Consider the following 16,477-nt stretch of genomic DNA (forward strand, 5'->3'; position numbering starts at 1 on the left):
CATGTGCAGAAGATATAATGAAGCAGACATGTTACACTGCAGGGCACTGGTGGATTCTGAGGGGGAGGAGGTACTAAAATGAAGAACCTGCTAGTTTGCCTGGATCATCGCAAAGTGGTGCATGTACACCATTTTTATGAACAACATGCGTATTGGTGTACAAATAACAACATGGAGGGCGATTCTCAGCACAGTGGGCCGGGAGACTCAAGCGGAGGCTGTGTAACGGGCTTCCCGCTGGACGCCACAGCCTCCATGGGTCTCCGGCTGCCGGATTTCCGGCGCTGTCAGCTCCATGCCAGAAATCGGCGCAGAACTATATAATTTATTCTAATGAGGATTTGAATGTAATTAGCGGGCTCAGGACTGAAGTTTCTGGGCCCACTAGAGTCTCCCCCCCCCCCCCCCCCAACCAGGAGTGGTTCACTCCAGTGGGGTTTACAGCAGCTCCACACTAACGGGCAGCCGGCAGCCCGGCCCTGCTGGAGTGAAGGGGGGCCATGGAAGGTAAAGGGGGGTGCCCTTGGGCATTGCCAGTTTGGCAGCACCAGCCTGGCCCCCTGGCACTGCCAGGCTGGCAATCCCCAGACAGAAGTGGGTCATTGAATATATTCAAAGCTGAGTTAGGCAGATTTGGATCTAAAGGATTGTTGAAGGTTATTGGGGAGAGAAGAAAGTGGAGTTAAAGCCATGATCTTATTGAGCGGCAGAGCAGGCTTGAGGGGCCAAATGACCCTCTATGGTATGTTTGTATTATGCCTCTTGTTACTGAGAGAACCGAGTGAACAGACTGTTCTCAGACTCTGATTAAAAATGTTGGTTGTAGTATTTAATCAATTCAAATCCACCTCCTTTTCTGTGTGATACTCTGAAAGATTGAATGAAAAATACCTGGATTTCATCATCAGAATTATTCTGACATCACCAATACAAATTGGGTGTTGCATGATGTGCATTTGATTCAACATTCATTAGCTTTAACTGCCTTTCAGATGAAATTCAAGGACAGTTAGCAGCCAATCAAGCTACAAATACAGAAAAGAACAACGATCAAGTTTGCAAATCATGGACTGCAGTAAGTCATGCTGACCTCAGGATTTTAAATAGCGTTTCATTCAGTTCAATTGAATGCTGATAATCATGTTCGTTTACAAAGACATTTATAGGTCAGGACCTACAATTAGCTGCAACAGCTAGCACATTACTTGCTATAGTCAAGGTCACTTCAGTTTCAATTTTTTTTGCCTCCATCTCTTTTCAGGTTGCTGCAAGGGATGTCAGAAACTTCAACCAAGCTGCAGTTTACACTTACATTGAACGGATGACAAATGCCATTTTGTTCTCATTATGCAAGTGACAAATTCCAAATAATTTCATTGCATTCATTCCACTGATTATGTAGAAGCAGCAGGATTTGGGATTTGCAGATTTCAGGCTTCTCCAAATTCCTGGGCTTCACTGTCTGCACCATTGCCCTTGGGGCTTTTTCAGATGACCCTGCCAAATAAATCTGTAATTGGTGCGTGATCACCATCAGTGCATCATTTAAGGTTTGTGGCTGTTTTCCTTACAGTTACCATAATGCATTTATATTACAGCAAACCACAATCCCCAACTCTTTGACTGCATAGAAAGTGAGTGATGAGCAACTTGAGTACACGGGCTATTTGCACACTTGGCTCATGACTCCTCTGAAACCATGCTTGGTGGCCAAACTATGCTGCAATCAGATGTTATTCAACAAACTCTCAGAGACCACGTTCAGTGAGTCCTCCAACAATCATTGGACAATTGTTGTTCCTCAGTACAGCCCATAAAGTACATCCCACACTGCGATTAGGACAAAATATGGAGCCAACATTTGTTGAGGACTTTTAACATAATGAAGGAGAAGACATTGACAGAGGATAGCAAGGAAGTGGGACAGCTCCAACACTTGCCTTCAGTCAGAGCACTTTAACTGAATAATCCTTGCTCTCTTTTATTAACAGTTATGTCCAGCATCTCTCCCAGTCATTCCGCCCTCAAATAAACCACAAATTGCCTAAAGGCCAATAGTGACATTTGTATCAACTAATACTGCAGTCACCAGCTATGACAGAAACATCCTCTGCACACAGGTTTTGAAAAGGATTCTAACTTTGCAGTGTCATATAAATGCTTAATTATAACCATGGCATACCTGTCTCAATTGTTCTCTTACCAAATCTAGTGTCCTTATACAACATGGGAGATGAGACATTTTTAAATATATTACCAAATCTCTTTACTGTATGATTCTATGAATCTAAGTGTCAGTTAATTTATTTGATTATTGTTTCTAAAACCTCACCCAGCACTGATGTTAAACTGACTGGCCTGCAGCAATTAGAAATGCCCTTATACCCTTTCTTGAATAAGGATGACACATATGGCACTTTCCAATATTGTGATATCTCCCCTGAATTTAGAAAAGGTTGGAAGATTATGGCAAGCCCTTCTGCTATCTTCACTCCCACTTCTTAATACAACCTGGATGGAAACCATCTGGACCAAGCAACTTATCCATTCTTAAGCATAGCCAGCCTTTCCTGTACATTCTTCCTATCAATTGTCTCCCCATCCACTATCTCTACCATCTCTGCTTCGACCAATATTTTGTCAACATACCTATATTTTGTCAGCAGCCTCTTCCTTAGTAAACACCAAAACAAAGTACACATTGCGTATTCTAGCTTTGCCATGTGCCTCTAAGCGTTCATCATCCTCTTTGTCACGAATAGGCCTCACCCTGCCTCTTACTACCTGCATACTATTTACATGCTGGTAGGAATTTTTTAGGTCCCTTTTATAATCTTTTGTGACTTTGAGAAGTACAGATTCAGTATTGTGGAAACCAGGAGTTCTGGGAAAGATGGGAATGGATATAAGTGGTAACAACACATTTAGGAACTTTGGAGAGGAAAGAAAGTTTGTAAATGGAGCAGCAAGAACCAGGATATCAGAGTCTTATTTACAATCATTGAGCTCAGATGTCCTTATGTCAGGCAGAGAAAACTTCAAAGCCAGATGTTCCTCTCAACAACCACGCTGATGGATTTAGTAATGTTCTATTAGTACATTTGGAACCTGCAATGAACTGTGGGTGCTTTCAGTTGCTTCCTGTACTCTGGGCAATCAGGTACATGATGTAACTGTGGTGATCCACTGTAATTACATGTTGTATGCCTGGACACACCCCTGCTGCACCTGACCCGAGACTCCTCCCTTTCCACCTGAACGAGGTATAAAGGTGACGGTTCCTCCCCCCTGCCTCAGTCTGGGCCAGGTTAGCTACAAGGGTGTGTTCCAGTTCTTTGCGATTAAAAGCCTGTTATTTTCACTCACTCGCTGGAGTCCTCGTAAATTGATGGTGCATCAGTAACAGAACAGTCTTTTTATGTTGCCATCTAGGAATTATCCCAAGACAAATTCCCAACTCTTGTTGTGGTAATATCAGTAACCTTGCGTATGCAGGACTGCATACACCCTGGCTTGATGTTGTCTAAGATCTAGGCAACTAGGTATCTGTGGCAGAAAAGCGGAGTGAAATATTGACTTTGATAGACACAGAGAGAACCATTGTTTGATTGAGGCTGTAGGTCATGTGGAAGTGGAATTTCAATATCAGGGTTTCCTTAATGTGGAGATGTCGGTGTTGGACAGGGGTAAGCACAGTAAGAAATCTCACAACACCAGGTTAAAGTCCAACAGGTTTATTTGGTAGCTCGAGCTTTCAAGTGAATCTGATGAAGTAGCTCCGAAAGCTCATGCTACAAAATAAACCTGTTGGACTTTAACCTGGTGTTGTAGAGTTTCCTTAGTGAAGCAAAGTCACTGAAGGCACAACTCTTCTTTCAGACCTTTATAATATGGAAATCTGCAAGGCTGTCCTACGTATATGTTTAATATTATATTTTGATGCTGTCTCACTCTCCTTTGCTTCTAATATTCTCCTACTCTTGAACATCAAAAGGCCTTTGATAAGGTACCACATAGTAGACACAGAGTGGAACGTATGAAGTAGCAGAAAGGATAGCTAATTTGCTACAATATAGGGGATAGGGATAGGGACTGAAGGTACTTACTCAGTCTGGCAATAAGTGGGAAGTGGTGTTCCACAAAAAGTGGCGCTGGGACCATTGTTGTTCACCATTTACATAAACGATTTGGACTCTGAAATCAGAAATACAATTTCAAAATGTGCAGAAGACACCAAATTGGGCATTGCAGTTCCTACAAAGGAAGACTGGGAAAATATGGGAATAAATTAATAAACTTGCAGAATGGGTGCAAAATTGGCAAATTAACTTCAATATAGATAAGTGTAAGGTAATATAGTTTGGTAGGAAAAATAAAGTGGCTGCATACTCATTGGAAAGTAAGTGTCTAAATAAGGTAGTCAAGCAGAGGATTCTGGAATATCGATACACCAATTACTACAAGTAGCAATGCAACACCATAAAAAGCAAGCAAAGCAATGGGTTTCATTTCTGGAATGGAAAGAATTAAAAAGTGATTTTATGTTAAACATGTATAAAGGCCAATCATATTTGTGGAATACTGTGAACAGATCCAGTCCCTATATTAAAAAATAGTTATTGAGGCACTGGAGAAGGTGCTAAATAGATTTACAAAGATGATGACAGAATGAAGAGGTTATACCTATTAGGAAAGACTAAAGAAGCTAGGGACCTTGAGAGAAAATGGATGACCTGATAGAAGTCTTATCAAAGGATTTGATAGGGTGGACACAAAGAGGATGCTTCCACTCATATGGAAGTCCAGGACGAGAGGCCATAAATATAAGATAGTCACTAATAAATCAAAAAGATAATTCAGGAGAACCTCCGTTACCCTCAGAGTGGTTAGAATATGGATCCTACTACCACAATGAATAATCAACACAACAGGGTTAGAAACATCCTAAGGAAAACTAAAAAAAGCACATGAGGGAGAAAGGAATAGAAGGCTATCTTAATAGGGACACCGAGACAGATGGGAGGGGACCCATGTGCAGAATGAACCTTTTGGTGTGACTAACCTGTTTCTTTGTTGTAAATTTGTGTCCAGTTTTGGTTTCTTTATTTGAGGAAGGATGTAGTGGCATTGGAAGCAGTTCAGAGGAGGTTCACCAGATTGATTTCGGGGATTAACTTTTGAGGAGAGATTAAACAGTTAGGCTTATACTCGCTGGACTTTAGAAGGATATATCTGATCGAGATATATAAAATACTGAAAGGGATTGAAAGACTAAACGTAGACCAAAAGACCCCATTATGGGGCAATCGAGAACAAGAGGTCACAGTATAAGTTGAGAAGCAGTAGATTTAAAACTGAGATGAGGAAGAACTACTTCTCGCAGAGGGTGGTGAATTTGTGGAACACGCTGCCCCATAGCATGGTAGAGTCTGACTCACAAATGGTTTCAAGAAGGGCATCGATATATTTCTGATTTTAAAAATAGAGTCATGGAGGTTTACAGCATGGAAACAAGCTCTTTTGTTCTTTTGTTAAAAGTTAATTGGCAGTCCTGTAACTCTTTTCATCCACGTCTCTGAACAAAAAAATAAAAGTTATGGGGGGGGCGATTCTCCCACCCTGCCGCGCTGATTTTCTAATGCAGCGGGATGGGAGAATCTCACGGCTGGGCATGCGCGGCATTCGTGCATGCATTCCCACCGCGAGCGTATCTCCCAGCACCAGATTTCTGGCTCCGTCAGATCTGCACTGGAAACCGGCGGGAAGACCAGGTAAGTGATTTTAATCTGTTTTTAATGTAATTTAAATGTAATTAATGGGCCTGGGACTGAATTCTCCAGGCCCACAAGTCTCCCCCAGAGTGTTTCACTCTGGTGGGGTTTACAGTAGGTCCTCACTTTCAGGGAACTATCAGGTCAACCCCACTGGAGTGAAAGGTGGGCAATTCGGTCCCCAGAGGGTTGAGTGCCAGCAGCTGGTGTCCCCTGGGCATGGTCACCTGGGGCAGTGCCAATGGGCAAGGCCTATTGCGGTTGGAGCCTAGGGGGTGGGGCATGTGGGGGCAGGGCCTAGGGGGCAATCGGTGGGGGTGGGCGTCCTGTTGCCACGCTGCATAAGGATCGGCCGGAGCAGGAGAGTGGTCAGCGATCGGGGCAGGCTGGGGGGCGGGGCAGTCGGGGGGGTCTTCTGGGGGGAGTTTGCCGTGGGGGGGGTCAGACTGACAGTTCGGGGCCACTGCGCATGTGCAGAGACCCGCTGGTTTCAGCTTCCCAAGCGGGAATAGGCCCTGCCCCCTGAAATCTAATGATATTCACGCTGGTGGCCTCTGCATTGCACAGAGTGTGGGAAATTCTGGTGCGAACTCTCAGTAAAAAAACAGCGTGAATTATTCCAGTTTTCCCGCAAATTCAACACCTAGAATTTTTTGGGAGAATCCTGGCCGTGATCTATTAAGCCGGGGTTCTGCTCGGAGACCTGACTGCCCAGTAATAACTTCAGCAGACATTGTAATGATGTCCACAAATGGGACACAGCCTGGACTGGTACTCAGGGCATGTGCTGATCAGCTGGCTGAGGTCTTTATTGACATGTTCAACCTGTCATTGGCCTGGGCGGTGGTCCCCGCATGCTTCAAGTGTACAACCATTGTTCCTGTGCCAAAGCAATCGAATGTGATGAGCCTGAATGATTATGAAATGCTTCGGGAGACTGGCCCTGACTCATCTAAAAGCCATGTCCCTGCCAACCTCGACCAGCACCAGTTTGCTTATCATGTAAACAGGCAACGGAAGATGCTATTTCTATGACTCCTCACTCCATCCTGACCCATTTGGAAGCAAGGACACCTATGTTAGAATGCTGTTCGCTGACTACAGCTCAGCATTTAGCACCATGATCCCCACCAAGCTTGTCCACAAACTCCATACCCAGGAGTCAACACCTCCCTCTGTAACTGGACCCTGCCTAACCAACAGGTCTCAGTCTGTTGGGTTAGGTAACCTCACCTCCCCCACCCTAACCCTGAGCACCACGGCTCCTCAAGGATGCGTGCTGAGCCCTGTTTTCTAGTCCCCCTTCACCTATGACTGCATGCCTGTCCATGATACCAATACCATCATCAAGTTCGCAGACAACACTACAGTGGTAGGCCTGATCACTAATAATAACGAGTCAACCTACAGGGAATAGGTCCAACATCTGGTGATGCTGGAAACAACCTGGCCCTCAACACTAAGAAGACCAAAGAACTCATTGTGGACTTCAGGAAGTCCAGAGGTAGCACACACACTCCTATTTACATCAATGGGGTAGAGGTGGAAACGGTTGCAGCTTCAAATTCCTGGGCGTCCATATCACAGAGGACCTCTCATGGTCCCTCAACTCCTCTTCCCTAGTGAAGAAGGCTCAGCAGCACCTATACTTCCTGAGGAGGCTAAAGAGAACCAACCTGTCCCGCCAGCTTCTCTTAATCTTCTACTGGTGCACAATAGAGAGCACCTTGTCAAACTGCATTACGGTGTGGCACGGCAGTTGCTCCATTTATGACTGGAAAGCTCTGCAGCGGGTAGACAAAATTGCCCAATACACCATCGACACCCAACTACCAGCCATCCAGGACATTTATCACAAATGCTGTCTGCAGAGATCTCTCAGCATTACTAGAGATCCCATCCATCCCAGCCAGAGACTGTTTGCCCCCTGCCATCTGGGAGGCACTACAGATACATTTGAGCCTGTATGACAAGGCTCAGGAACAGTTTCTTCCCCAGAGCTGTTACTCAGCTGAACTCTGTCCTTTAACATATCCCCAGGTGATATTAAGTGAATATGCATATATTCACTTAATGACTATTGGCACTATTTTATAATGACTACTTGCATTTGCTTTTTTTCTTTGTATCTTGGGAGCCTGCAAGCTCACTTTTTGTTGTATTTGTGCACTATACAATGACAATAAAGCTGAATTGAATTGAATTGAATTGTTTGTCATGGCCACGTGACCATTTGACCAGGTTCTGAAGGGCAGAGCCTGAGAGCAATGCCATTGTCGTATCTCTTTCCCCTTCATCGCCCCTTCATGAGAGCACCACTCACATTCGTTTCCACTTTTGGTTACAACAGGGCCTTGACAATGGGGATCGTGTGCTGATGCACCTGAAGAACATTCAATATGCTAGCAAAGGAATGGGGCTGAGGAGTGCAGCTTAGAAATCTGTGCTGTCATGGGCACACTACTCAAGAAGGTGCTTGGGTGCTGAGCATACCACCCATTCTGCCAGGCCATTGGACTGTGGTATAGGGGGCTATTCGTAATATGCTCATTGTCCCATTGGGACTATGTGTGTTCAAAGTCCTTGAACTCCTTGAAGACAAACAGGAGAGTGTTGTCTGCCATTATCCTCTGAGGGATGCCATATGTGGCAAAGTGTCTCTTCAGCTTGCCTGTGACAATATTGCACTTCCTGTCTGGCAGGTAATTGATTTTGAACCCAACCAGAGTATGAGTTGACAAGGACCAAGTGCTGTTTTTCATTCCATTTGAAGATATCTGCTGTTGTGAGTGACCATGGGAAATCTGAGACCTCATGTAGTGTTCTTGGGCTTGATGCAACTTGAGCGCATTACATGGTGCACGTCTGGAAACTTCCCTCTCCATGTCCACATACATCGAGGGCCAAAATAGGGATTCCTTTGTTCTGTACCTAGTTGCCTGCAGCCCTGGGTACAGTTGCTGATATAGTACCTCTGCAAAGAGATGAGGATGATGAATCATTGGCCATGCAGTCTTGTATGGTTAGCTCCTCTCTCATAGAGAAGAATGTATGAATCTTGTGGGGAAGCTCCTTTGAAGACTTGGGCTAGTCTTTCATAGCAACATCATGAAGTGGTCCGCATATGAGATCCACCTGTAGGGTACCTTTGAATCCTTCGATTTGACAAGACCAAAGTACCTGAACAGTCATGATGTCAAGGTCCTCCTCACTGCCTGGTCAGTGGTAGGTAGGAAGGCTCTAGAAAAAGCATCAGCAAGATATGCCACGTTTATAGTCAACACTGAGATTGTAGCATTATACCTTAAGCATCACGTGCTGCAGTCATGCTGATGCAATATGAAGAGGCTTTTTAAGAATAGTTATAAGTGGCTGATGATCACTTTTGATACTGACAAAATGACCAGAGATGTAGGGAGTGATTCTCCCAGCCTGCAATGCTGGTCTAGCAGTGCAATGGACTGGGGGATATCAGTGGAGGCCATTTAGTAGGCTCCCCATTGGGTGCCACAGCTTCTCCAGAGGAAATAGGCCTCGCCCCCTAATTTTCAGCGTGAATCTCTCCGAGGCATCCTGCAGTGCTCAGAGTGTGGGAGATTCATTTTGAAAATCCCACTAAAAAAAACCAGCAGAGTTACTCCAGTTTTACGTGAATTCGATACTTTGAATTTCTTTGGGAGAATTGCCCCCGTAGTCATGAAATATCTGACAGGCGAAGACTTGGGCAAGGCGCTCCTTCTCGATCTGGACACAGCAAGTCTTAGTGTCAGTGAGATCTCTTGGTGCGAAGGCTACTAGTCTGCCATTCTGGATGCAGACTGCTTTGAGTTTGTGTTGGGATAAGAGTACAGGTGTTTGAACATTGAAGTATTGTAGCACCAGAGGGCCTGAGTGTGCCTGCTTGAGTTTGTTGTCCACAACAGTATGGCGCTCCTGCCAACACCATTTGACATCTTGGTGGAGGAGCTGACGATGGGGTCTGGTGACCTCACTGTAGCAAGGAATGAATTTGGAAAGATAATTTGCCATACCTAGGAAATGCTGCAAGGCATGCTTGACCTTGGATTGAGCATCTGTCATATAGCTGTTGCATCTGGCTTCACACCATCAGCTGTTAGCAAGTGACCCACTCGGGAACCTGGTTGATCCTAAATCTACATTTAGCAGTTTGAGCTTTAACTGTATGGTGCTGATTCTGTCGAAGACTAAATTAAGAGTGCATCATGTTCTTGCATTGTACATGTCGATGATTTTGCAGTGTACTCCTGCAAAGAGTTCCATGCCAGGTTGGAATTCCTCACTGCCAATGGAGATCCCATAGGGCATGCGAAGGAAATGGTATTTGCCGACTGGAGACATGAACGTAGAGCTTCAAGGATTCTTCATCCACCAGGATTTGCCAGAACCCTGACCTAGCATCCAAGATGTTTAAAACATTGGTGTTGGTTATATCAGCTATAACATGTTCAACCATCTTCATGGAATGATGAGGTCACAACAGTACCTTGTTTAGGTGAACTGGGTCAATGTTGATCCTGACTCTTTCTTTCTTCACTGCAGCTACTATTGCTGAAACCCACTCTGTAGCTTCAGCTATGGGGGCTATGACACCCAATCATGTCATTTGATCCAGCTCATTTCTGCTTCATCACGCGGGGCACTGTTCTTGAAGCACAAAATACAGGTAGTACCGAGTCAATTAGCATATATGATATATGACAGGTAGCTTCCCAATGACCTTGCAGCTGAATATCATTTCGGAGGCCTGGTGCTGCACAGTATGTACATCTGGACCAATGAGATACTGTCCTGAAGACCCAACAGCAGCTTTACATTTTAGTCAACAACATGAAACTGGAAGCTGCCCTGCATGCTGAGTGACCACACCTGTCCGCCATATGCCATGAGGTCCACCTGAGTGCTATGATATGCTGTAACATATGGGTCAATTTCCCATAGCAACTGTCTGGGCAGGGCATTATACTTTGCTTCAGTGTCGATCTTTACTTTTAGTTTTGAATTGCTGCGGCAATGTTTAACATGGTGAAAATCTCACCTTTCTCTGTGATAGAGTCAACACTCTCACAATAGATTGTTGTTGGAGGCTCCGTACTTTGGTTACTCTGATTGTGCTCCAACTCATTTATCCTGTTCATGTTCTAAAATCTGGAGGAGTGACCGGCTGGTGGCCTTGGCAGGCTGCTGTGGCTTGCAACTTCAGCATTTAGCAAAATGGTTGAATTTGCCACCGATGTTACAGCGTTTACTAAATGCAAAGTATGCACTTCTATTCTGTGAGTGATGGCCGCAGTTGGGGCAGGGTGCACTCTGTACTGTGAAAACTTATGCTTTCCACCTCAACTCTTTGCTGTTTTTTTCCGACTGCTCATTCAGTATTCAGACGCTGATGGCTGATTCTAGTATTAGAGTTTTCTCGTGAAGAAGTTGCTTGTGGACAACATCACTTTGGATCCCATGGATGATGTGATCTCTCATGAGTTTGTTGGTGAGTGTGTCGAATACGCATTTTTTTGTTGGGATCTTTAAAGTCATGGTGTATGATTTAAAAAATTCATTAAGTTTTTGGTTGGTAATATTGAACACAAGTTTATCCAATATAATGTTCTTTACTGACATGCTTTTAAGCAATATCCGGGGATCTTCCTTCTCCTCGTCCATTTGAAAACCAAAGAACTCAAATTTCAAGTTTATGAGAGTGTACATCTGTACCTTCTTTGATTTAGCTGATAGGTCAGCATAAAAATAGATGCACCATTCTTTTTTCCAATTTTGTCCTGTTGTCCGTGACGTTTTCATTGAACAAGAGTGGATCGATGCATTGAAGTCACCGTGCCATCGCTGTCAACCTCTGACACCATGTAGAAGTTACCAGGTTGCAATAACTGACGACAAGAACTAACAACAATGTGGGTTTATTAACTATACTAAGCAGCTCTTACATGCTACCCTGCACCCGGAGGAAAACTCCCACGCTACAGACATGTGATTTCCTTTGTGCCTGCATCATTCCAGTGTTTACGTGACCACCCAGTCTACAGTCCAACTGCAGCATTCTGTCGCAAACTTCCACTCCCCCTGGAACAGCCAGATAGTGGCAATACCACAGGAGATAACCACCACTACAGAAGACTCTCTGCCGATTCTTGTAAGTAGCTGTTTGATTGCTGGATATGCAGGGGACAGCTCATTGGAGAGAACAAGTTGGAGATAACCTGACCGCAGAACTTAGCTTCATATGCTTCCTCAAAATGTCGTTATGACCATAAAGCCAGCAAATAGTTCATCAAGGGTCCACGTCACTGATTAGTTAATCAAGCTTCTGTCTTTCACTTCAAATGGGAAGCTTTCAGCAATTGTTACTGGCTAATAAACTCTGGCACTTCCAAGGAAACAGCTGCTGCCACTCCACCCAATGTGTCATTACTGTCACCTTCTCACAAACTCTGTCAAACTGCACACACATCAGGAAGGGACCATTCCTTCATGGGAGAAATAATTGGCTACCCTCGTCATCCAGCTTCATGCTCAATCTTCAAAAGAGCAATGATTAAGCAACATACATCTCATGTAGAGATATTGTGCGGATATAAAATCAAAACATTGCATGTGGTATTTTTTTCCCAGTATTTACATAAGATGTACATCAAATGAATTTTTAAGCAAGCTTTGAGAGTTCAGTTATGTCATTAAGCCACTACATCTCAAGTATCATGTTAATGAGAATAATACAAACTGAGATTGGTGCTGCAATGCCTTACTGTGGTAGTCAGTGAAATGTGTACTCCATTTCAACTTTCTCAGCAAGCTAGCCTAAAAGGCAATTTGTCCTCAAAATGCTAGTAGTTTTTACATTTTTTACCTCATCCCGAAACCATAAAATCCCACCTGAGGTCAACAGTCCTTTCCATGGTCCACCCCTCGCCTGCTCTGATTTCCGTGGCGGGCGGGACAGTAAAATTCTGGCCAATGAAGACAGTTTCCTTGGGCAGGATTCTCCCATTTTTAGACCATAGTACCAACCATAATAGTAGAATCCCGTGCTAGATTCAGCACTTGCAACCTCATTAATTACGCACAGGCAAGTTCTCCTCTGACTCTTCTGGCAGGTTGGAAGTTGATTCATCCACCCACCCTCACCTGACAGGTTCAAAGGTCATGACACCATTTTTAAATACCAGTCCAGCACACTCATCTCACTCTCTCGAGCCCACCCCAACTTCATCAGACCCACCAACATGTCAGGAACCCAGAGGTAAAAGCCTCAAGAAGACGGCAGTCCCAGGTCCATTGAAGCTCTCATTTGGGTAGTCCGGGCCCACTGGCCTACACCAGGGAAAACTCAAAGAAGCACATGAACTTCACCTCCCCAGCGTGGGAGACCATTGTCCAGGAGGTCAGGTTGGCTGTCACTTGCCCATATTGCAGAGAGCCACCTGAGCAGTTCATGCATCTGAATTGCATCTTCAGGGGTCTTGTGGCCTGCTTTATGAGGGATCGTGTGGTAGCGTGAGCAGCGTTGTACCTTTCCTTGGCTGGAGCCTTAGGGCGATGCACTGGAGTCATGAGCTACTGGTTAACTGGGTAGCCCATTTATCCCAGCAACCATCCCTTCAAACTTTCTGGGCCCTCAAAGATCCCAGGCACCTGGGAGTGACTGAGAATGTAGGAGTCATGGTGACTCCAAGCGAATCATGCACTAATGTGCAGGATGTGCTTTTGATGGTGGCATCAACTGCACAAATGTGGTTGATGAACCTCAAGGGCTGCTGCCAGGGAACCTATGTAGCCACATGGGTGCAGTCTATTGCTCCCTGCACTCTAGGAAACCCAGAGATAGTGGTGAAGCCCATGAATCTTTGAGCCTGGCTATCCTGGCTATCCATATCCACATAATGATGGGCTGTCCTGTAAAGGTCACCTCCTGAATGCACTGACTCGTTGTTGACTGTGAAATGTCACACTGGTCCCCAGTTGTTCCATGGAAAGACCCAGAGGCAAAGAAAAGTGCTGCAATCACCTTCAGGGCCACTGGCAGGGGAAGCCTCCAAACCCACATGGGTGTCAGGTTTTCTTGGACCATGTGGCATGTGTGGTGGAGCAGATCTCTGGACAATCACAGCCTTGCCCTACACTGCCCCTCACTCAATAATAGAAAGGAGACCTTTGGATTAAAAACCCTTGATGTTGCTAATCATCTCCACGGTCTGGATCTCTACTCCTCAGCCTTCTGTTAATGCTGTTGCATAAGGTTAAATCTCACGGGTTCCAGAGTCAGGTATCTAAATGGATACAAAATTGGCTTCTTGACAGAAGCCAGAGGGTGATTGTAGAGAGTTGTTTTTCAAAGTGGAGGCCTGTGACCAGTGGTGTGCTTCAGGGATCAATGCTGGGTGATTTGGATGAGAATATAGGAGGCATAGTTAGTAAGTTTGCAGATGACACTAAGATTGGTGACATAGTGGACAATGAAGAAAGTTATCTCCAATTGCAACGGGATCTTGATCAATTGGGCCAGTGGGCTGACGAATGGCAGATGGAGTTTAATTTAGACAAATGCGAGGTGATGCATTTTGGTAGATTGAACCAGGGCAGGACATGCTCAGTTAATGGTAGGGCACTGGGGAGAGTTACAGGACAAAGAGATCTAGGGGTACATGCTCATAGCTCCTTGAAAGTGGAGTCACAGGTGGACAGAGTGATGAAGAAGGCATTCGGCATGCTTGGTTTCATTGGTCAGAACATTGAATACAGGAGTTGAAATGTCTTGTTGAAGTTGTACAAGACATTGGTAAAGCCACACTTGGAATACTGTGTGCAATTCTAGTCACCCTATTATAGAAAGGATACAGTGCAGCCTTGTTGTAACGCAATGGTTGGGGTTCATAAAATGTTATCACGAATGTTATCGGGGTCACGCTAAATCGGGGTCGCGTTAAATCACTAAACCGGAAATGGCAAAAAAAAAGGGTCCATTGCGTCATCGTGCCACATCCGATTTTGCGCTAAATCGGGGTGCGTAAAATCGGGGTTCCACTGTAGTATTAAACTAGAAAGAGTGCAGAAAAGATTTACTAGGATGCTACCAGGATTTGATGGATTGAGTTATAAGGAGAGGTTGGATAGACTGGGACTTTTTTCTCTGGAGCGTAGGAGGCTGAGGGGTGACGTTATAGAGGTCTATAAAATAATGAGGGGCACAGATCAGTTAGATAGTCAATATCTTTTCCCAAAGGTAGGGAAGTCTAAAACTAGAGGGCATAGGTTTAAGGTGAGAGGGGAGAGATACAAAAGTGCCCAGAGGGGCAGTTTTTTCACACAGAGGGTGGTGAGTGTCTGCAACAAGCTGCCAGAGGTAGTAGTAGAGGCGGGTACAATTTTGTCTTTTAAAAAGCATTTAGATAGTTACATGGGTACGATGGGTATAGAGGGATATGGGTCAAATGTGGGCAATTGGGATTAGCTTAGGGGTTTTAAAAAAAAGAGCGGCATGGACATGTTGGGCCGAAGGGCCTGTTTCCATGCTGTAAACCTCTATGACTCTATGACTCTAATGCTCATGCTGCCCCTGGCCTTGTCCCACATGCAGTGCCTCCTACTGGAGTTGCGTGTGCAGACACCTTTCCCTTTTTCACCTTCAGCCTTGAATGAGTATTCATAGAAAAGCACCCTGGACCACTGGATCCATTCTCACTTTTGGCTCCTCTCTGAAAAGATATATTGAAAACCAGAATGTGTGAAGGGTGCTAGGTACAAGGGTGTGAATGAGAGAGCTATGGGACATGTTGTACGGCTAACCTTTGGCACCTTAGATCGCGTTGTTCTTCATGCTACTTTATTCCTAGGAATTTCACAGTCACATAGAGGGGAGCAGCATTCCATTCCAGAGATGGTACATCTGGAACCCTATGACAGGGATGAGAAAGTGTGAATAGAGTGGCACAGTGGCACAATAGTTAGCACTGCTGCCTCATAGCACCAGGGACCTGGGTTCGATTCTTGCCTTGGCTTACTGTCTCTTTGGAGTTTGCACATTCTCCCCGGGTGTTCCAGTTTCCTCCCACAGTTCAAAGATGTGCAGGTTAGGTGGATTGGCTATGCTAAAATTGCCCCTTAGCATCCAAAGATGTATAGGTTAGGTGGACTAACCATGGTAAATGTGCAAGGGTTATGGGGAAAGGGCGGAGGGAAGAACTTGAGTGCAATGCTCTTTCGGACAGTCAGTACGGACTCAATGGGCTAAATGGTTAGGTTCTGCACCATTCTATAGTTCTATGAACCAATGTGGTTCTCAACTCCAGTTATTGACTTGTCATGACTATGAATATTCGTTTGCTCATGGTAAATGAATGGAAACTGCTTGGCCACTGATGAATTGCTAATTTGTGACAATTGGCTTGATGACAGAAGCCCGAGGGTGGTTGTAGAGGGTTGTTTTTCAAACTGGAGGCCTGTGTGCTTCAGGGATCAGTGCTGGGTCCACTGTTATTTGTCATTTATATTAATGATTTGGATGAGAATATGAGAGGCATGGTTAGTAAGTTTTCAGATGACACCAAGATTAGTGGCATACTGGACAGTGAAGAAGGTTATCTCGGATTGCAATGGGATCTTGATCAATTGGGCCAGTGGGCTGATGAATGGCAGATGGAGTTTAATTTAGATAAATGCGAGGTGATGCATTTTGA

Source organism: Mustelus asterias, chromosome 7, assembly GCF_964213995.1.
Source record: "Mustelus asterias chromosome 7, sMusAst1.hap1.1, whole genome shotgun sequence".
NCBI classification, from domain to species: domain Eukaryota; kingdom Metazoa; phylum Chordata; class Chondrichthyes; order Carcharhiniformes; family Triakidae; genus Mustelus; species Mustelus asterias.